Source organism: Chelon labrosus, assembly GCF_963514085.1.
Source record: "Chelon labrosus genome assembly, chromosome: 6".
NCBI lineage: Eukaryota > Metazoa > Chordata > Actinopteri > Mugiliformes > Mugilidae > Chelon > Chelon labrosus.
In genome coordinates this window covers 7,847,584-7,871,199 of record NC_140342.1, presented here as the reverse complement: position 1 = coordinate 7,871,199, position 23,616 = coordinate 7,847,584, and positions in this window count along the sequence as shown.

The window sequence follows — 23,616 nt, the reverse complement described above, 5'->3', positions numbered from 1 at the left end:
AGGAGAGGGAGGAAGAAGGAGAGCTTTGTTAGAGATGTCTAAATTGGGTTGTGCAAATCCACTGATCTCTTTCAAATGAAAAGGGAAACATGCGCTTTTGTCCCGCTAATAGGCTGTCCACATACCATGAAGGGGTCGGCATCGTGTCTGCATGTACGTGCGTGTGCGTTTGATCTCCACACATGTGCAGATTCTCCGTATGTAGGCGCACGCGGGTCAGACGGGAGGAAGCTGCACATCAAAACACGTAGTTACTCGTGTGGAATAGGAGTCAGACTCAACTGGTGGGAGAAACACACACCCACGCACATTAACATAGACAGTACAACAACTCATGTCTGTACCTACATGTGTCCTGCAAAAGCCATTAATGCAGTCGTTCAGAATGCCACACCGCACTCTGAGCCATCTTGAAGTGATACAATGGACACAGCAGAGGTGAGAAACATTTCACCCTTCTCTTTACTTCACCACGATACCTTATGTTAAGGTGCGTATACTATTTCCATTTACTACCAGCAAAAATAGGTGCACTCTGCAGTGCATCAAGTTATGGTTCATGTAGTTTTCCAAGACAGTTTAATTCATAGTTTCAGTCTGAGTCACCTGTCAGAGTTAAATCCGGTGGCCTACTGTTTAATCGACCCTGCAGCTGTTGACTCGGCTGTTGAACTGTGTTTAAAGTTGGTTGATAAGCCAGAAACCTTCCAGCCACTCATATTTTTTCATGGTGATTGTACAACAGTGTAATGGAAATTGTGTACAAACTCCCCAGGCTGGCTAGCAGTAGGATAAGGGATATTTACCTCTGTGCTTGGAGCGAAAATACTGGTCTTGGGGATGTTAGCACGTATTAGGGGCAGGAGTGCAGCAGAGATTAAGCTCCAGCAGAAATGAATTTCCTTCCTGATCCAGTATTTCTAACTCACCTGCCTTTAAAACACGCCAAAAATCATTTTTTCATGAATGATAGCTGAAGTAACTCACTAGCTGATGTACAAAACTCATTTCCTGTGACTATTTTATAACAAAGGTTAAAACATTTTGCAATCAGCCCCAATGCCGATCGGGACGTTCCTATCTATAACACATTAGATCTTGTGTGCAAATACATGCTACGTTAAGGGAAATTGTAACCACACATTTTTGCTTTGTGGCAGGGTGCATCATCTTGCTGAAAGAGGCCACGGCCATCAGGGAATACCGTTTCCATAAAAGGATGTCCATGGTGTGCAACCATGCTGATGTACGTGTCCAAGTAACATCCACATGGATGGCAGGACCCAAGGTTTCCCAGCAGAACATTGATTTAAAACATCACACTGCCTCTGCCGGCATGCCCTCTTCCCATAGTGCATCCTGGTGCCATTTGTTCACCAGGTAAGTGAAGCACACGCACCCAGCCATCCATGTGATATAGAAAAAACGCTCTTCCATTGCTCCGTGGTCAAGCTCAGAAGCTCACGTGTCCATTGTTGGCGCTTTCTGCAGTGGACAGGGGTCAGCATGGGCACCCTGACCGGTCCGTATGCAACAAACTGCGATGGACTGTGTATTCTGACACCTTTATATCATAACCAGCATTAACTTCTGCAACAATCTGAACTACAGTAGCTCGTCTATTGGATTGGACCACACGGGCCAGCCTTTGCTCCCCACATGAATCAATGAGCCTTGGCCGCCCTTGAACCTGTCACCGGTTCACCACTGTTCCTTCCTTGGACCATTTTTGATAGATACTGACCACTCCGGACAGAGAACAGTGCACGAGAGCTGCAGCTTTGGAGATGCTCTGACCCAGTCGTCTTGCCATCACAATTTAGCTCTTGTCAAACTTGCTCAAATCCCTACGCCTACCCATTCTTCCTGCTTCTAACACATCCACTTTGAGGATAAAATGTTCACTTACTGCCTATTGTATCCCGCCCACTAACAGGTGCAGTGAAGAAGAGACAATCAGTGTTACTCACTTCACCTGTCAGTGGTCATAATGTTAAGCCTGATCGGTTTATCTTTACCTTGTGTCCGATTTATCTTTCACATCTTTTGATTTAAAGGCTGTAATCATCACATTACAAAACCTAAGCTCATTTAAATTCTCTTATTCAAATTTGTGGCTGACCAAATAAAATTATAATCACTTTAACACATCTGCAAGATCTCCCTCCTCCTCACATCTCCCTCCCACGTGAAGCAAACACTCCATTCGAATTATTATAACAATCAAAACATCTACATTCATTGCGATAGTCTGAAACTGACACCACAGTCTCCTCATATGCTCCGCTCCTCCCACACTGACAGGAACATATTACAACCAAAACAAACATGTCTGCCGTGGGATCAAACAGAATATTGCGTTCAGCCCCAACACGACTTGAGACGACACTGATCTTTGCTCTAGGAATAAATAGGGGAGCTCACACGTCATTCTGTTTCAGTGCCACATTCATCATTCTGGATCATGGCCACAACAAGAAAGAGAATAGTATAGATTTTTAAAAAAGACATGGCGGGGAAGTATCCTTTAAAAGAGCGGAAACTGATTCTGACTTTTCACATACAAAGTGTGTTTTCTTCTTCCTATCACTGAAATCATCGGTCAGTACTGATTTGTCAATATTGTCAACTTTCAACACGGTGCAAACTGATTCACAGTGTATGTGGTAGGAATGTAACCTCTTAAAACAACCGGCACATTTGTATCACTTAACAGCCGCATCTTATTGGATGTGCTTTTTAAAACTCTGTCTGGAGACCACTGTGTACTGGAGTGTAATGTAGGTCAGATGTGTGAGCTGCAGTGCCGGTTCACGGCGCTGACCCAGTAACGAGCCCTCTGTACCGTTCGCTGTCAACCCACCTTACCTGGCACGGTAGGTTAGGTTAGTCCCTCTGACTGTGTCACGCGGCGGCCAGAGGAGAGACGAGGCAGGAGCGCCCAGCTGTCTGATCATCTGCTGGAACAGCACATGAGGGCATCCAGGATGTCATCGTGTTGACAGCTGGTTCTCAGTGTAAGATCCAGAAAAACCCCAGAGGCCACCGAGGGTTTTTATTAATTAATTATCCAAAGATTTTTTTTTTTAATGGTGAGGCCATTTCTCCTGTCACTTTTGAACAGTATTACACCTGTCACCTGTCCACATTACTGTCCAACCTGCCTATGATAATTATTATATTCAATCATTATACCAGCTTTTATTTATATTCATTATCAAACAATCATGTAACATGCATCACTTATATTTTGTATTTGTATCACGATTAGATTCTACATGTACGCTTTACTAAGATGTATGCATCTACAACAGATGTACGTTTATCTCGTCTCCTGCTGTTCTCTTCTCTATCTTTTTCTGTCTCTACCCGGCCGGCCTCGAGCAGATGGGTCCCTCCATGTGAGCTGGGTTCTGCTCGAGGTGTTTTCCAGTTAAAAGGGAGTTTCTCCTTGCCACTGTCGCCTTCAAGCTTGCTCTGGGGGTTTCAGGTCGGGTTTTGTAAAGCGTCTTGAGACAATTTGTATTGTTACTGAAGCTATATCAATAACATTAAATTTAATTGAACTGAATTACTTTACACTAACTACTACACTTAGAATAATACTTGCTTTTTTAAAATTCCTCTGCACTTTAGACAGCTGTATCTAGAGACTTTATACTTAGAGGTTCCCTGTCAGACTGTCTGTTCCATTCATAATACTCAATTAGACCTTACCTTGAGAAATTACTCAAGTTAAGGTCATTGTGTCATATAGTAACTCCAACTAATGACTACCTATCATTCCAGTCCATCCCACAGATACTTGATCAGTTTGGGATCCAGTGAATTTGGAGGCCAGGTCAACACCTTGTGCTGTTCATCCTGCTGAGGATGGCTGCTGCCATTAAGGAGTGTCATTTCTATGGGGTGGGGGTGTCTGGTCTGGTCTAGGTGGGTGGTACATGTCTAAGTAACATCCACATGAATGCCAGGTCTAAAAGTTTCCCAGCAGAACACTGAATTGTCACAAGATGGTCAATGTTATTTACTTCTCCTGTCATAATGTTATGCTTGATCAGAGAAATTCCATTACACAGATTCCTTTTGATTAAATTTCTTCTAAGTCTTCACTACATACAGTATGTTATACAGTATGATATAAGGTGATTGTTATTTCGTATATAGCAGCACAGCTACAGAGCTGCAGCTCAGCTTTGTTCATTGTAATGAAAAATCAGCCGGTAAACGTGGCTCAAAGTCTGGGCATAGAGGGCAAACAGTTAGCTTGGCTGTATCCAGAGCTACAGATAGTGTGAAGATTTCCACTCTGATCAAAGTGTTTGTGTCATGCACAAGTCAGACTGCTCAGTTGTGGAGTCTAAAAGCTCTGGCAGCTCTTAGAAGAAACTGGATCAAGATCTGTTGGAGATACAAGAACTCACACATATACACAGCCCGCTGCTTTTATTTGATTTTTCTTCATAAAGCTACTGCTCTCTGAAAAAATATCTTTAAATTGTAATGAAAAGAAATTGGCATGTTCACATGCTAACATAGGATTAATTAAAAACATGGTCTCTGTTGTGGGAGAATATCTGTACACATGCTGCATAGTTGCTGTACAGGATGCCGTAATACGCTGCAGATACGAGCAGCAGTGGAACCCGATGTCTGGAAAAAGGTCACCGTCTCTGAACATCACAATGTTCTACGTGAAAAGGTAGACGAGGCGTGCGGGGGGCTTGTGTGGCCTTTCCAGCGTACTGTTTTTTTTCTCTTGTAAAAAAAAATTGAATTAGCAGGTGGTACATTAAGCAGCTTATGTTTAGTTTATAATGATCACCCCCCCCCCCCCTTTTTTTTTTACCTCCGTTCCTTGCTCCCACTTTTTTTTTTTCTTCTGACGGATGTCTCTCCCCCTGCTGCTCCACCTTTCTCCTGTACCTGCCTGCGAGGCTCGGCGACGGCTCTGCGTGTTTGTCGACTTAATGCCGGAGCGAGGCTCTAATCTGTTATTAAGACAGGGGGAAAGAGAGGCTTACTAGTGTTTCTCTTACAAATCCACTTCCAGAAAACCCCGGTAGAAATGCTGCATGGCATCCCGATGGATTAGCGGAGGGGCTATCACTGAGAGGAGAGAAGAGGAGAGGAGAGGAGAGGAGAGGAGAGGAGAGAGGAAAGGAGAGAGAAGAGAAGAGAGGAGAGGTGGGGACAAAGGTCAAAAAGAAATGATGTGCTGGAGGAAAGGTGAGGATAAGAGGTGGAGCGCGCTACAAGGACAGCCAAAGAGAGACTGAGGGACCTAGGTGAGAAAACGAAAGTGTGTCTGTGTCCAAATATAACATTTCTGTCTGCCTACGTGGGAATACACAAGAGAGAGAAGTGTAAAGGTAAATGACACTCGGAGGCAGGGGTGTAAGAGCAAGAAAAGGAAGACAAAAGGCAGATCAGAGAGCGGTGGCGGCGCTGTGTGAGTGTGCTGGTTGTGGAACCAAGGGGCTGTAGGCTGTAACATTTAATATCTGCTGTCCGCGTGGCGTTTACTTAATGTTGTGTGCAAATATCAGTTACCGGCACATCCCTGCTCTGCGTCTTAACCCCTTTCAACCTGTTCAAATATACAACAGATTTACTCCCGCGTTCACCCCCCATCCTCCTTTTCTCTTCACCCTGCTTTCGCTTTAATGATAGCCAGACTGCAGGGCCCTCCCAGTGTCACTGTGATGCAGCCCAGGCATGACTAACACCTATCTGAAGGCTGTCCATCTGTGGTGGGAACACCGGAGAGCCAGAGCAGGGGTCTGAAATGAAACGGTCCTGACAGGCAGATGGCTCAGCTCCTCTGTGCCAGGACTGTGCCCAGTTCCCTCCGCCCCCGTAACTCACCCCCTCTTGGCTCAGCCCATCTGTGGGTTGCCCTTAAGGGGAATGAAAGTGACCCACCTGGACTGACAGGGGGGGTTCAGTGTCCACTTCGCTGTGGTTCATTTTAATGAGTCAGAGGTCCAACCAGAGCCTAAATCACCCTTAACAAATGAAAAACCACCCACACTCATTCGAGGAGCTGCCCCCTCTAAAGGTAAGTGAAAGGGCTTTTTTTTTTTTTTCCTCTACCAGACACTCTTGGCTTTCCGTGGGCAGTTGCCATGGCTACAGTAAAGTAACCGACCACCTGTGGGCTCGCTTCTGATGTAAAAGAAAAAAAAAGGAGGCAAAAAGAGACAAATCACCGGACTGCAAACTGATTGACCGAGGGTACCCTGGAATAAAACCAACATTTCAATCCTCTCTGATGTTTCGGAACATTCACGCAGGCAGATAAAAACATCTTGATTCAGCAGACAGCAGACGTCTCTGGATCAGCCAGACAGAAGCTCAGTCACAGTGGGCATGGGCAGCAGATTTTCGCCCGGGTCAGAGCAGAACGAAACCCCAAAGCAACTCACTCCACGGATTCCTTTCCTGCTGGACATCAATCTTCAGAGCTGCTGTCTTGGCAAAGAGCAGATTTGATTTCTCCACTGAACAGTGCTCAACCCTTGACCTTCCTCCCCTCAAAGCCCTGGTAGTCCCAAGTAGTTGCTATGGTTACTGTAAATTGGGTAGAGGTGGTAGTTGCAGCCCTGCAGGATGCAGAGCCACTGTGAACATTATAGGAATAGATATAAATTTGTACAAGCCCCTCGCAAAGTGTAATTGAATGTAGTCAGGGAACCCACCCCTGTCAATAAATTACCTCTTTATTTCTGGCCTTGGACAAGGTGACTGCGTGTAATACGTGCCAGCATACTGTGCAGTGCAGCGCTCTGAATCTGAGCAGAGGTGGATCCTGTTTAAAAACACAGTCAGGTCTGAGCACTCCCCGGTCATGTGCAGCCACGGCAGCGTTTGTGTGGATACGTGTGCGCACACCGGCGAGTGCTGTATGTGTACGTGCATGTTTCCAGGCGTATGAGTATGTGTTGACTTGGTGCCAGTGGGTTCCTCATGCCAGCGCTGCAGTCTGGTGAGGCAGAGCAGCATGTCGGCAGAGCAGCATGTCGGCTGCACAGCTGCGCGCGGGCAGCTCCCATTGGTCGAGGTTAACAAGGTAGAGAGCACATCTGCATCGGAGTAGAGCACGGATGAGTGAGGCTGCAGCAGGAGCCGTGGTGATCTCTCTCTTTCTCTCTCTCGTTCTCTCTGACTTGGCTGCATGTGCTTTTATGTGTGCAAGAAGCGCATGACTAGATTTATTTTTATATCAGGAATGATGTTAATATGTCAAAGGTTGCTGACATACATCGATCCGCCACAACATTAAAACCACTGACAGGAGACGTGAATAACATTGATCATCTTGTGACAATTCATGTTCTGCTGGGAAACTTTTGGACCTGGCATTCATGTGGATGTTACTTAGACATGTAGCACCCACCTAGACCAGACCAGGCACCCCTACCCTATAGCAATGACACTCCTTGATGGCAGGAGCCATCCCCAGCAGGATGCAGCCTGACACAGACACACACATAAAAACGGTTTAGGAACAACTAAAAAAAACATGAAGAACAGCACAAGGTGTTGACCTGGCCTCCAAATTCACTAGATCCCAAACTGATCAAGCATCTGTGGGATGAGAGGCCCCTCCCCTCAACCCATAGGACCCAAAGGCCCCCCACTAACAACATTCTGTTGCCAGACACCACAGGACACCCTCAGAAGGACCATGTCCATTCTCTGATGAGTCCGAAACATGTTTTGGCAGCACAAGGGAGACCTACACAATATTAGGAAGGTGGTCATGTCTGAATGGTGTAAAGTATATTATGTGGGATTCCAGTGCGGAGCAAAAAACTGGTTCAGCTTCAGCAAACAAAACTTTCAAACAGTCAGGATTAGGTATACAAGAATACAATTTGTTAGTGATTGTGTTATATGTTTAAAAAAAAAAAACACTGGATTAAATGCCGATGACCTTTGAAAGACACCTTCAAATTCACCTTCCTGCGCGGGGAGCAGGAGCAAAGGAGTCATTCTACAGGTGCGCCAGACAATCAACAAAACCTGCAGCCTTGCAATCGCAATAAAGTCTGTGAATAAACATGTCCAAACTGCATTGGCAAAAGGAAGAAGAGATAATATGTTTCCATTCACCGCTCATCAAACTTGAGTGCTTTCATAAAGGATTTGTTCACGCACTTTCACTGAGCAGTTTTCTGAAGCTCCACATCAGCTACGGCGATAGGAGGCCTTTATTGTTCTGCACCCCGCTACGAAAAATGAAAAAAATAAAAAATAAATGCAGTGCAGCAACAAAAGTGGCCTGAATGACGTGCGGTGTCTGTGCTCCTCTTTGTAAACTCATCTAAATGAGAGCCCATGCTTGTTTATGCATGTGCTGTCCTCGACCTCACTACGGTCTAGTGCTAAGTATGAATGTGAGTGTACTCAGTCATGCATAAATATGTCTTTGTGCTTAATGGTGCTGCGGTGCACTGTAGTATCTATCTAGGACAGTAGCATGTAGTGATTGCTGTTTACACAGCCTATTTACATTAGAAAGGCCCGCAACAATAGACGGTCTCACCATGTAGATTCGATAGCCGGGGGTTTTAACGTCGAAGCCCATCGTCCTTTTTGTCTGCCTCACCCAGGGAATGTAGAATTAACAGATTAGCCAAACAGAGGAGGGGGGGGGCGAAGAAAACGCCTGCATCTGCTGTTTGATTTAGAAAAGGAAAGACAGTAGTGATTGTTTGAGCAAGCATGTATGAATTCATATGTCTATTTGAGGATAACGACTGGAATCGTACGCACACAGGACCTGATGAATGTAAGCAGGCCTTGATAACGTGCTACAGCAGTTGTCTCCCTCTCCGCCTTTTCTCCTCACTGCGGTGGAGATTAAGTCTACGAGCCGAGGCGCGTGTGTGAAGAGCGAGACGGAGAGACAGACAGAGAGAGATGGCACGGAGACGGGGAGAGGGCAAACATATTCCTCTTTACCTCGGATCCACTGGCTGAGTCACTGCAGATGGAGGGCATTTTTCATGCTGCATTGCAACACAGTTCTCCTTTCTGCGTTATTTTTTATGACACTCCTCCCCAAGGATGTCGGAGTCTTAAGGAGGCCCCTGACTGTGATTAATATAACAGGATGTCGTTACCGCCTGACATTTGAGTCCCTTCTCCTACGCCACCGCACATCTGCCTCATTCCTCATGCAGCGGGTTACGGCGTCAGCCCCGCGTCATGCTACAATACGCACGGAGGGGATGGCAGTTAGTGGAATATTCAAACCTCCATCTGGCTCTTTATCTATCTATTTTTCATTTTGCTTGCCTTGTCTGCTACCTTTGTTTCTCCTTCTGTCACTCACCGCTTCCTTTCAGTTCACCTTCTCTCTCCTCCATCACACACACACACACACACACACACACACAGCATCTCTGGCCGATCCCTCAGTGTTTCCATTCCAAATATTCTTGCAGTTTGGCCGGCTTAAATAAAATCCTCCTATCAATCATCAAACACAACTAGTTTTGCCCCGGGAAAGTTTCTTGCTGTAATTATACAGCAGATTCACTGTTTGTTAGGATTCGGAGATGTGCTCTGAAGCAATGTATCGTAGCCCCCCCCCCCCCCACAGAACACATCAAAACTGGGTCAGAGCTCCAAAATATCAAAAGAGGAGCCTTATTATCATTCCTGTGTATTGTCGAGCTTCGTACTCTGCCAGATAAAAACTCTCTAAACAATAAGCTGGCACGTTTGGCATGGAGATGAGGATACGGTGGGAGGAGAGGAATGCCTGGACTCCAGATGTCAGGGAAGGAGAGGCTCAGTTGGTGGTGTTTGTCCAAAGCAGCCTCCAGCTTTTAAATAACTCATAGTCAACACATCGATGGAGTGACTCCTGCATGACGATCAAAGCCTTCAAATCTGGGTCCCCGCGCCGGTTAAACTCCGCAATCTCCCGTGAATATCTCGGGGCAGCCCTGTGCACACACGGAGTGTCAGTGTGTCAGTATGCCTCCATTTGCATCTTGCCTGTGTGTGTGTGTGTGTGTCATGTAAAGTACGTGTGGGTGGTTAAATATATATGTCAGTTCGACACGGAGAGGTGTGCAGCAGCTGCACCCGTCTGGCTGCCTGTGCACGGGAGTGTGATGATGTGTATGTGTGCCTGTCAGCGCCGGCGAAGGGGAGGTCTGAAGGCATTTGGATGCTCTTGATGGAAAATCAAATGCTCCCTCCTCCTCCTCCTCCTCCTCCTTCACCCAGACTCCCCACACTGAGCTCCACTTTTCCGACGCGCTCCTTAAAGACAAGCTCCATCTGGGTGCTCCGCTGCAAAACGTACCCATCTCAGCTATCACTGATCTGAGATTGAACCTTAACATGCACCCCCCCTCCAAAAAAAGTGAATACACATGACAGAAAATGAGAAAATCTTACTTGTTTGCAAAGCTTTATCAAAAAAAAATGTTTCCGAATATGTCAGAAGAATCAGTTTTATTTTTCTTAAAGCAGGCTGATTTGCATTGAAAACAAGGGAAGTAATCTCCATACTTCTGACATGTTTTTCTTTTTACTTGCTTTTGGAAAAGCCCTCTTGTATGGGATGACTGGATCTGACAAAAAGCAGCAAAAGCTTATCAGACAAACGAAACGTAAAGTGTGACCGAATGCACCGAAAAACAATGGTCATTTCAAATCAAATTGCAAAAAGAATTTGATCTCTAATCAAATTAAACAGTTTGATCTCCAATTAAATTAAAAGGGGATTTAATCTCCAACCGTTATGTTTTCCTTTGAAGAAATATCCCTGTTGAGAAAATAAAAGAAATCTTTCTGTTTGATTAAATTTGTCGTTGATTGAATGGTTTTCCACTCCTTCGCTTTCTTTCTTTTGGTTTTGGCAAACATTTAACTGTTTCCCTTTTCCACCTGCAAAACATACGATGTGTGTGACTGTGACGTGTTGTCATCATAGAACAGCAGCTTGTGGTTGTAACGTCAAATGTCCTTCACACTGCTGTCACGCGGCATCACCGTTCATTCATTTAGTAGCAAAGGCGTCATGGAGAAGTTCAAAGACACCACGCCTTTGTCTAACCTTATCATTATCTACATTTTGTCAGTTTTGAGACTAAAGGTCTTGTCAAAGTGGCTGTGCAGCCTTGGAACTAAATGTGGGAGTTTTATTTTTTTCCCTCCAGTTCTGAATTTACTGTCTGCAGTTAGTCCTTTTGTGCATTGCTTTAAACTGCATCAGGGAAACCCATTTCTCCCTCGTGTATGCGTCTTGGGATTAAAGGCATGTGCAACACACACCCACACAGTCACACAGCAAACCATACTTGCACGCGATGAGCTACTCGGGGTGAAATGCGCAACCGTACACAAACACACCCCCTCTGTGCGGTGCAGTAAATACAGTGATTGTATTCCGGCTCCATTTTCTCCAGGGTGGCGACAAGTCTTTTTTTTTTTTTCTTTTTCTCTCACATGGTTGAAATGAAATCCAATTATATCTGTAATGGCTCTTCAACTCTTCTTCTGCTTTGAAGGAGTCAGCTTGCTTGAGTCACCACTGTTGGGCCCGAATGTGCTCTGAAAATCAGTGATGTGTAATGGCGCAAATGTGTGCGTGTGTGTGTGTGTGTGTGCGCTTAATGCCTCTATTTTAAGCATCCAATGCTCAGAAGTGACTTAACTCCCGTCAAACTTTGTCACTCTGTTAAGTGCGTCGCAAGTTACGGCAGTGGCTGCCTATTTGCATATTTTAATTAAATAACTGTATTTTAGAATTAATCACTTCCTAAATTTATGGGGTAATTATATAGTGTTTGTCCTTGACTTGGCAGCGTCACCCGCCCATGAATGAATTCATCACAGTCTTCTGACGCCGGGCAAAGTTACGCTGACACCTGCAAACTTTGTTTCCTCCACTTACCCCTCTATTACCCTCTTTTATGTTCTCTTCTGACACAATAAATCACATACTGTCACATTGTCTTTGTCACCGGGCCTCTGTGACAAGCTGATCATGGAGATGTGTGGGTGGAAAGTGCATGTGTGTGTGTGTGTGTAATAGGGATTTCTAAATACTCCGTGCACTCAGTGCTACAATAAGGGCCCTCTTTGATAATCCGGACATGAACGAGGTCTCGTGTGTTTCCATGGCACCGCGAAGAAGCTGCTGTGTGCTCAGAGTAGTTGATTGAGCAAAGACGCTGTCATCTCACGTCTTCCCAGGAGGCTTACATCACAGGCACATCGACCTGTTTATCAGTTTACCGCGTACGATAACTCTGACAAATGATTTACTTTTTCCTTGAATTGATTTTTCCATGAATCTATTGATCATTTTCTGAATAGTAGGTTAATCCTTTGGTTAACCTACCACTAAATAATCATATTCCAACCTTACGTTGAAACATTTTCTCATAATGATATGAGATATGAAATCTATGAATGAGACCCTGTTGCAAACTTTTACCTAATGATAATATTCATTACAAACATTAAGATCTATTCTGTCATTAATTAGCTTAGATATTGTTGAGTGTGATTTAACTTCAGGTTGCATACACCTGAGAGAGCGCAACGTTGCTGGAAATCTACGTGGTTTACTTTAATAGATCTTTATGTGCATAAAAGAAGCTGCTCACAGCTTTCGAATCATTAGAAAGCACCACTGCCATTCTAGCCATTAGCATCTGCTTCCCAGAGTCTTCACCAATTTCAAAAACTACAAATGAGGAGGCAACATTGCCTCCCAGGCACTGACCCCCAACCAAGACGAAACTCGAAGTAACAGTCCCAATATTGACGCTGCTGTCTCATCTCATCATCGGGCAGAGCCGTGCTTTCTGCTGAGATGCTTGTGGCAGTTATACTCCCGTGCTATGCCACTTAATCTTTACAAGACGTCTGTTTTATTGGTGTCATTTTTTAAAATGTCCACACTTTTGATGATCTGCCTTTTTTGGATAATGTCTCATTTTCAGCATGCCTGACTATAGCAGCCACTGTAATTAGGGATGAACATAAAACTGACAAATCAATGGGCTGGATTACATTGACAATGTATAAGTTCAAATACACACATTACAAACAAGCAAACAACTGTTTGACATGTTGGAACTGGTACTTTATTTTTTTGGTAAGTGATGATCCAAGTGAGGTGAGCTGATACCAAAAGGTGATATAAAAAATACTTCAGAGCTTCAACTGGTTAAAGAGCTACCAGTAACAAATATCACAATTTATTTTAAGCACTCTGCCCAGATTTTCAAAATAATGGTAGTCACACAAAATCACACCTAGTAATCTGACCAAGTACGGGTCCTCTGTTCCATGACACTTACAAAGTGCTTGCGATGATAATTTGGCAATGTCAGCTAAACTGAACTGGTTCAATCTGTATCAGAAAAACAAAACAGCATTCCCTTTAACTGCCACTTGAGGCTGGCTCCAAAAGGCCAATCAAACCTACGGACCTCCAAATTAAAAAGCCCAATTTTCCAGCCAAACATTTATAAAATTAAAATAAAGACATCTACAGCCTAGTACAAAAAACGTATTGGTCTCTATAACTAACTGACCCATTCCTGACAACTGTACGGATGGTGGATTTTTATAGAACCCACCTGATGGGTGTCCTCACAGGTTGCTAGTTATCTGCTTATTTGTCCCTCACCCACCTAAGCATCACTCACCCTACACCTCTTGAAGATCTTTGATTCACTTTTCAGGATTCCTGTGTTTAACGTCACGTCAAGTGTCCATCCATCTTTATTTACAATCCATGATATGAATATATTCGGCAAGGATGCAGAAGCAGAAAATATATGAGCAGCCCAGACTTCAGACTTTGCCAAATTTCTACATTTATCAAAATGTTCATAACAAAAAACACATCTACATCAAGCAGTGTACAGATGCAATGTATCCACATTGTGTAAACGCTTTTAATTAAGAATACAAGTTCAACAGATGGATATAAATCCAACTCCATGTTCCCTCCCAAAATGCAAACTGGCAGCTGTCATTGTCCATCTGCCTTATTTCCTGTTCTTGTGATTTAATATCTCCAGCTAATAAGCCCTCACACCTTGAGCTTGAGCTCCGACCATGTGCATCTTTTTCATCTTGCTGTATTTACACTGAGTGCCTCCATGCTGTGCTTACAATGTTACTTTGTTCTGAGAGACATTTGTTATGTAGACTCACCAGAGTGATAAATTTACATTTGACCAATATCCGCATACACTGTGATCAGAAGTGACTGGGATGATTGGCTGGTTGTAAACCCCAACAGCACCGTAAATATCCTCACATTTCATCCCACTTCACTGCCCACGCTTCAGAATTCAGCACTGACTTTCAGGCACATAAAAAAAAATCCAAGGTCAGCTGGAAAACACAGACTCTGTGGTGTACTTTGTTTCAACAAAGCTGCAATAGATAGAATTAGTTTCATGCCTAAATAGAAAACTAAGCAGTGTTTCCATTTTCAATGAGCTTACGCATCTAGATTTCCATGCTCTGACTATTTCAGGATTTATGAGCAAGATTTTCCTCCAGAACTCTGTGACCTTGACAAGACAGCTGCTCTGGGTACATGAGATTAACAAGCTGGTGTCGAGGCTTTCAGATTCAGACAAGCAATAACAATGGCATGGAGCAAAAAAAACAAATAAAAAAAAAAAAAAAACAGGACTGAAGATGTGGTGCAGCACATTTTAAAATCCTGGTGAGAATCAGGATTGCATCAGTTCAGCTGGCTTCACTTCTTGGCTCATGTTTCAGGGTGCACGGAGACTAAGAAAGGTGGAAACTTGCTTAAAGCAGTATAAGCTATTTGTTTGTGTCTTTTTTTTTGGTTTGTTTGTTTGTTTGTTTGGGGGCTACTCAGGGGCAGTGGAGCAAGCTGGTAACACATTCAGGATTGGCATAAAAAGTGGCAGCTGTTGGCTGCTAAGACAAAGCAAGATGCTGAATCGTTCTTTGGAGCTGAGGGGAGCTGCAGAGTCAGGTGATAACTCCCGTCTGCTATGAGTGATTCCATTCACGTACTAAGTATTCAAGTACTAAGAACTGATGGCCACTAGGTTGAGGTTGAAGTCAGCACAGAAGTGTCTTACAGTACAATGCCCCAGATGACCAGATGATTCATCTACGCATGTTTCATCCTTTATCTTTAATTGCATATGAACCACTGACTGAGTTTTTGTCGGAAAGTGGACAAAGAGAACCCGATCAAACAAATGAACCAAAAATATTAAGTATGTGCATTTATTTATTCAAGAAAATGAATAATTTGTACATATCTGTGAGGTGCAAAAGTAAATGAATCCTTGTTTTCAGTATCTAATCTGACCCCCTTGTGCAGCAATAACAGCAACCAAACGTTTCCGGTAACTGCTGATCAGTCATCTGCAGCAGCTGGGTGGAAATTTTAGCCAATTCATCAGAACAGAACAACCTCAGTGCTGAGAAGCTTGTGGGTTTCCTATCATGAACTGCTTGCTTCATGTCCTTCCACAGCATTTATATTGCCTTGTCCATTCTAAAACGTTAATTTTGTCCCTCTTTAACAGTTCTTTTGTAGAGCGACTTGTGTTCTTGGCCTCGTTGTCTCTCGTTGTATGACCCAATTTCTCTTAAGATTCAGCTCATGGACAGATGTCCTGACATTTTCTTTAAGAATTTGCTAGTATAATTCAGAATTCATTGGCCCATCAATGAGGGCATAACGTTTTTTGCCTCTTATGCGAACCGAAACAATTTTAGTTTTCTGGCTTGTCCGGTTTAGCAAATTGGAGATCAAGAATCCATTGAAAATGTTTTCACACAATAAGTATCAACTTCTGTCAAAGCAAACTAAGGCAATCAAACTTTTTCTATCAGTCAGTGTGTTCACAATTGCTAAACACTAATCTAGTAAAGGCCTCTCCATGACTTCTGCTGTCTGCTGACAGCTGTAAACATGCTTCTGTACATAACAGGCTATTCATGCAAGGGCATGTTCTACACATGCACACCAGAGAACATGGTGGTGACCTGCTGGGCTGTTCTTATTATTGTATTCAGCTGGACAATATATATATATATGTGTGTGTGTGTGTGTGCAACTGTGAAACAAGGATGTGGAATATAGTTCAAATATCATGAAATGGTTAGCGTTCGCGTTCAATTTGCTTTTCAGGCGTACTCACATTTAACGCGTTTCCTTCCAAAATTTGAGAGTGGATCCCTGCAGACACATAGATGCAGAAACCGCAGATTGGCCTCGGTCTGTGTGCTACTGCTAGTGGTGGTTTTAGAAATAGTTTGGAAGCATTTTGATTGCTTGGAGCTTTAAAGAAATTCTACAAACAATACAGGATGTGGTCGTAAATTGAATATCAGTGCTCTTGTTAACGCAATATGCACCAAGCAGTGTTTGGTGATGTTTCCAGGGTCGTGAATACCCAGTGTGATGTGCCACCTCCCTATGTCTGTCTTCATATGCGTTCTGTAAGGCCACAATGCCAAGAATACAAACAGATTGTTTGCATGCGACACACGACTGAAGGATCCGATCTACACATGGCACACAACAGCTTGGTTGAAAAACTTGCTTAGTCTCCTCGTGTGTGTACTACTTTACCACAGGTGTTCTGGCTTCATCCCCAGAGAACTGTGCCCTCCAGACCCTCTGCCATCTGAGTACATTATGATTAGCAATGCTGCAGGAAATGAAGAGGCCTGGGGTGAGAGTGATAAAAGGAGAGGAACTTTTCAGCAGCTGGAGTTGACAGGGTCAGGGGTCACGTGTCATTTATCGATGTCAGGCTTCTCCCTGCCATGCCTCTCTGAATGCTAATCACTCTTGCGCTGTTGCGACAATACGATTAGACTTGATTAAAACAGTCCATTAGCATAGAACCCCGCATAGGCTGAGCACAATACCGAGGAGACAGCCGTCTCTCTTCGATAGCACGCTCCTTCTGCGACGGTTGAGTCAAGAAGACGGCTCAAAAGATAGATAATTAGCGGTCAAGTCTTCAGCAAGTTGTTAAGAAGAGGGGAACACTGGCAAATGAGCATTGTGTGTGTGGAGTCAGCATGTTGTTTACCCTTGACATACAAGTGTTGTGATCCAAGAGCTGGTACTCTGTCATTGTAACCAGGAACTAGTAATGGATCAGCCTTCACGCGGAGGTTTCGCAAGGGGGCCGCCAGTTAACCATCTCCCCTCAGGGAGATGACTAATCATTTGCCGGGGTTCGGCGATGAGAATTTTGACTTTGCTAATCTGTGGATTGAATGGAGATTAACCGCCATGTGGGGTGATGACTCTCCTCTTTTGTCTTTTTTAGTCTGGACGGGGATCTGCTTTCCTTATCTTATTTTTTATTTTTTTTGCCTTCTCTGGGGCAGTTCCCCCGTCGTTATCAGCACAGCTCCATCTACATGGAAATCAAAGCTTTTGCACGAGTGGAATAGGATTAGGGAGGGGGGGAAAAAATCTTCTAATCTTCCCCCTCCTGATTCATGCCTCTAATGCACCGCAGAAACCTTCGAAGAGCTCAGAGACTGAACAACAACCGCAAACGCTCCCTATTGTGGTGAAGGTGGATGGATGGATGAGCGAGGTGGCACAGGAGCGACGTGCTCGTGTGTGACTCATGAAACATTTCATCTGCGAGGCTTCTTTTTGTCTGTGGGCCCTGAAAATGAGGATTAACGCTCGCCTCACAGGGCCCAGCTGCCTGATTCCGCTGCTGACACTGACCTCCTTTGTTTTTTTAATGACCAAAGAGTAGATGCCTGTGTGCGTCGGTGTGCATGTGTGTACATGTGTGTGTGTACAATAGCAGGGGTGGCCGCTAAAGAGAGGGAGGGTCACAGAGGGGATTAGAACCCACACAGCAGCCTGCCTCCCCAGTAAACAAAGGTACGTGGTGCTGTACAGTGTGTGTGTGTGTGTGTGTGTGTGTGTGTGTGTGTGTGTGTGTTTACGTGCGTGGAAATGTACAACATGCCACTGCCACCGCTGGTGACACCGAACAAAAAGAGGAAGACGGAGTCCATCTGTGAAAACAGCGGGATTAAGCTGTGCTCAAGCCAAGAGCTACATGTCAATCAACTGCTAAGTGTTTGTATGTGTTTTTCTGCCAGTGTGTGTGTGTGCGTGTTTCATACACAACTGTACACCCACACACACATACACACACACACACTGTTCCCGTCCGGCAGCGAGGACCCCAACACTGTTGTATTCATTTATAATCTGTGTCATGGAGTGAGGCCAGCGATACGTCAGTCATACGCGGGGGCTGCCACACAACAACCCAAATGAAAAGAAAAACTTTATTTTTATCGCATGTGAGCTCCTTTCACACCCAAGCGTGAATCATGTATGACTGACACTATAGAATATGCTTTTAAATTGACTTTTGAAAGAAATAAATTGATGCAACAACCTCTACTTCTTATTTATCTGCTGGAATGTTAACCAGACAGTATGAGCTCACCCCCAATTTCTTGTTGTTGTTCTCTTTGAGAAGCTGTCAGGACCCCCAACTGTTCCCCCATAATGCACCAGCGCTTCTGCGTGGCACCCTGTGGGGACCGGTCTAAAGCCACCAGTCACAAGGTCCAAGGCAGTCTCCATAGGTGTGCGTTGGAGGTCTTGACCTGGATGTAGTGGCAGCCTCAGTAAGCAGACCATGGACATGGGGGGGGGGGGGTCGGGGTCATTGTACCCCCATGTGCCGTGTAGCAGCGACCGGACCTGGCTCCCTCCCCTACACACCTTTCACCCCAGCCAAAGGGGAAAATTGAAATCAATACGGCCTATGATTAGGCAACTGGAGTGGGACAGGGGTGAGGGAAGAGGGAGGAGTGGGTGTCTTTGACTTGATGGATGGCTGGTTAAAGGGGGATGATCAATTACCCTGATGGATTGCTTTTTGGGGATTTCAGAAATGAGAGGGACATCTCCTCCTTGAAGACGGATTGTCCACAGAGGGAGCGGGTGGCAGACTGCTCCACAGCAGTTTGCATAACAGCCTGCAAGGCTGGAATATTATTCACTTACATCTTTGTTGTTGTGAGAAGTGGCAACTGGTCCCTCCTCCTCCCCAGAATCCTTTATTTTTCGAAAATGTTTAATCCCCTCTGTCCCCTCCCCCCTCCACACATTCTCCCTCCAACGGATCCCCTCTCTCTCTCTCTCTCTACATTATTCTCTGTGCATTTTAATTTTTTTTCTGTCACCGGGGGCCCAGTTTCCCCGCCTACTCTCCTCATTTTAGCCTGAAACTAGAATAGTGGAGCCAAGAAATAGTTAATCTCTCCGGCTGCTGCTATGATTGGCCGCTGCATGCAGCGCTTCAGCCTCCTTGAATGAGAAATAGGGGTAACCAGGCAACTTCAGTGCTGGAGAGAAGAAGATTGAAAAAAAAAGAAGATAGAGCTTTCCGGGATTTTAGATTTATGGGAGAATTTTGAACATGTAAAAAGCAAGGACAAATGTGATTTCACCTTGTGTGTCCGGCAAATGGAATTAACAAATGGATTTTCTTAAACACGCGTTCTCCCTCTCTCCCTCTCTCTCTCTCATTGGGGGAAAGACAGAGCGCTCAAATGAAGGGGACACAGATGTGGATTAAAACGCATAAATGGGACACTCCAGCAAAGGATCCGCTGAGAAAAGGTGAGTGGCATCTCCGTTCCGAGCTTCTCTATTAAAGGCAGTCTTTTAAACTGTGAAACTAAGGAGCTGTTTAAGGATGCGAGGCGGCGCGGCGACATGTCAAGATTTATGGATAGGATGCGTTGGCCGCTGAATGGAAATGGGTTGCAGAACAGTCCGCTGTGGATGATCGGGGGAGAGTTATATAGAGAGTAAAATGAAACAGATGTGATCAGAAATGAAGCCGTGAGTCTGATCGTCGATGGTGCTTTGGTAAATCTGAACGTGGAGTCCTTTAGAGCGCAAACGCCGGTCGCCTGTCAAATAACCTGCTGTCCCATATTGAATTGCGCACAAATTAGAAATTGACATTCCGTTTTCGAAATGATTTCGATGCGTGGGCTTTACACCAGCACTGTGTTGCTTTGCATAGAATCGCATATATTGGTACAAGTCTGAGAAAACGCTAAAAGATTTTTTCTATCACGTCTCTACACCCCCCTCCCCTCCCCTCCCTCCCTCCCCAAATATTCAAATGAAGAGATGTTCTGCTGCAACAGCAGTAAGTCATCTTCAAACGACTGCGTGTTAACCCCAGGCTGATGCTGACTGAACGATGACGCATATGTTGATAAATGTATTGATTTCTGTGCGGAAGCGGTTAGAAAATGCTCAGCGGGCTGCACCGAGGGCTGAGTACCTGTGGATGGACGCCTGGATGGGAGCGCACAGCGCAGCGCAGCGCAGCGCATCAGCACCGGTCTGACGGCAGCACGGAGCCGAAAATCTGCCTCAAATCAATGCCCGGGTCTTTATTGGAGTCTTCTGGTCTGCAGCGAAGTTCAGGGGTCACGATGAGGGTGGAAATAGTCCAGTTAATCGTGGATGCTCCAGGCATGGGGGGCGTTTGAACTGCGTCACGGACTGCAGTTGCGCTAGTTTCTGGATTCTGGAGATACTTAGATTTGTGGGCCAATAATCCTCTTTTTAACCTTGGCTAAAACTTTTCTTTTGGTTCTTTATTTAATGATACGGACCTATTTAAACAACACTCACTGCTGATGTCTTTTCATTTAAACTTAATTGTGTCTGGTTTTCTTTAAAAAGTAGAAATATGTCGTTCTTTGCAAAACATTTGGTTGTGAGACTGATCTTAGGCCAACTAATCTACAGAATAGGCTGTTTAATGGCTTCCTTCTGTGCCTTTCTCTTTATTGTGACCCCTCAAACACCCCCTCCCCTCTTTGGTAAAACTGGGCATGAGCCAGTTTTACCAGTTCAAATGCAAGGTTCATTACTGGGCCATATGTCTGCCATGATGCCCTGTGATTTCTGCTCCAGTGCTCATGAAAGAGAAGGACGACATGCAAAATGGTGAAGGCCATTGGTGTTGAAAAGCAGCAACAAGACACCTAACAGCTGCGGGGCAGGTGAAACGATGTGGCTCACCCACATCTCGTTAGCTCGCACGGCCGCAAAGCCAAGTTTATGTTGTGGCCTGGCGGGACGCAAGCAAAGGTCGGCGTCAGCGGTTTGACACTGGTGCCAAAGTTCATTGGTGACTTCTGCCAATCGGCCATACCAAACTGCCTTTCGTAATCTCCTTACAGAGGATGTTCTGCAACAGATCCTAAGCCGCACTCCCTGACTCGACTGTAGGGCACATTTGTTGCACGCGCACACACACACGAGCACACACACAGGGTACAATTTCCAGTTGTCATCCCAAGACAGTTCTTTGCAGCCCAGTGTGAGTTGTGGGGCTTAAGACGAAGCTGAACAAAACACTAGAGAGCATTAACTTCTCCAGTTCTGGCTCCTCTTTGTTGGGTCTCCCAGTGGAATCAAGACACTTAATTTAGCTCCTGACAGCAAAAGCAGCGTGGGGATATGGGAGCTTCATCTTATCCGATTAAGACTTTTAATGTTTTTCATCCCCTTTTGCAGTCATTTTCTGAGTATTTCCTTTTTATGTTCACAACAATTCTAGGGCATCATTATCAGCTGGTCGTTGTTTTGCACTCCTAAAACCTTGGAGTTGTTTCACCCATTTGCAACAACAGGTGTTGCTCTTGCCTTTTGTCCTACTTAAAGACTGGCGTGTTATCACATTCGGTGTCTTTTGTTCATATCGCAGTGGCATTACCTCAACTTGAACTCCCTCAAGATTTCCCAAGTGCTCTGAGATAATGCTTTTAACGAACAGGGGGCCACACTTACATTCACGCAGCGTTTCAGCGGAAGACGCACGATCGCTGGAGCGGCCTGAATCTTTTATAAAAGCAGTTTTAATTAGCTTGCAACATTGTGTTTGAGCACTCATTTTGCCTGGTGGCCTTTTCACATTTAGCCTGTTCATTAATGGAGTCGCGGCCCATGGCAGAGGTGGGTCAGGGGCGATCTCGGCTGCCAGAGCTGAACAAAAGAGGAAGATTGCTCAGATAGTGGTGCATTGTAGGAAGCCGAATGATGCACATGCTCCGCTGGGAGTGTAATCAACATGACAGGTGCATCTAAACTTGATAGCACGGGGACTGTTGGGGGCAGCTAAATGCATCAAATGGAACGACTCAAAAGTTGTGAATGTAAGAAAGGGAAATACATTTCCCCCCAAGGGGAGTTTAAAGGAATTGCTTGACATTATGGCATATATTTCTATTTGCTGACGGGCAGGTGAGAAGACCGAAATCAAAGATTGAAAACAACAGCAAGAGTCGTGTGCAGGACTAATTCTTAGCTTGAATAAGCAACTTTTAGCAGCTGCCCATGCCAAATACTGCAACATATAATCCCATCACTTTTATGCTTAATGTTTTTTAATTAAAAAATAAAGTGTAGATGCTTTAGAAGCGCGTTTGCTCAGAGTAAGGCTCGCAGTCTTTATGCTAAGCTGAGCTAACGCAGCGCTGGCTCCAGCTTCATATGTAGTGTAACATCATGGCAGCGTTATTGATTTTCTCTCTGCAAGAAACCTGTGAACTATTGCTGTAACATCCACCAGGAGAATCATCCTGCGGAGAACCAAAACATTTAGCTTGGACAGACCTCGGGCAGAGCAATACCACAGGAACGAGTCAGGCTTATCAAACAATCTCGTAGCAAACCGTTATGTAAAATATAAATTGGAAAATGATTGAATGACCATTTTCTCTCCAGTATGTTTGCTTGGACTCGTTTCAGTAATGAAATTGCAAATAGACCAGCATTTTACATCCACCACAGAAAAAAATAGATTATTTTACACATTCTTTTTTTTTTTTCACTTCGTAATAAGACTGTAAATTGAAACTCCATTTCTGATTATATCTTATACAACATTAAGTGATTCTGTTCCATTTTCAAATCAAGTGTCTGTTTACAAGCATCAAACTTAACTGCAGCTCAGTTAATATTATTGAACACCTTCTAATGAGAAAAAACGATGAGAAAAGTAAAAGTTTCTCAATAAAGAAACAATCAGGTTGGTAGTTGCTGCTAGTCAGTGCTTATTTTACATTTGCTTTAGATGCATTTAAGCCAATTAAAGATAAATAAATTATAAATTATGCAAAAACGGCTGCCGAGCACCATTGACTTGGAGTGTTTTCCCACCTTTGCGTTGCTTATCGCTCTGACCCTGTTGAGTTGACAATGAGGCGGCGACCCCATCACTATAGAGAGCGTCACTGGAGTCAAATGGGGCAGTGAATTGCCAGTCCATCACACAATTATTTCCATTGTGCAGAGCTGGGTGGCTAGCAATCCTTGTGCCTTGGCCTGTAACATCTGGTGGGTGAGTGAAATGTTCAGTGTGAAGCCAGCACGCCTTCTATATTCAACCGGAGCAGCCATCACTGACCGCTTTACTTCCAGAGGACTGGGCATCTTCGATGCATCAATGACACCAGCCATCACAAGGGACATGTAGCATGCCAAACCAATGATTCATTAGGACTCAATTAGCTGGGAGGCATGGG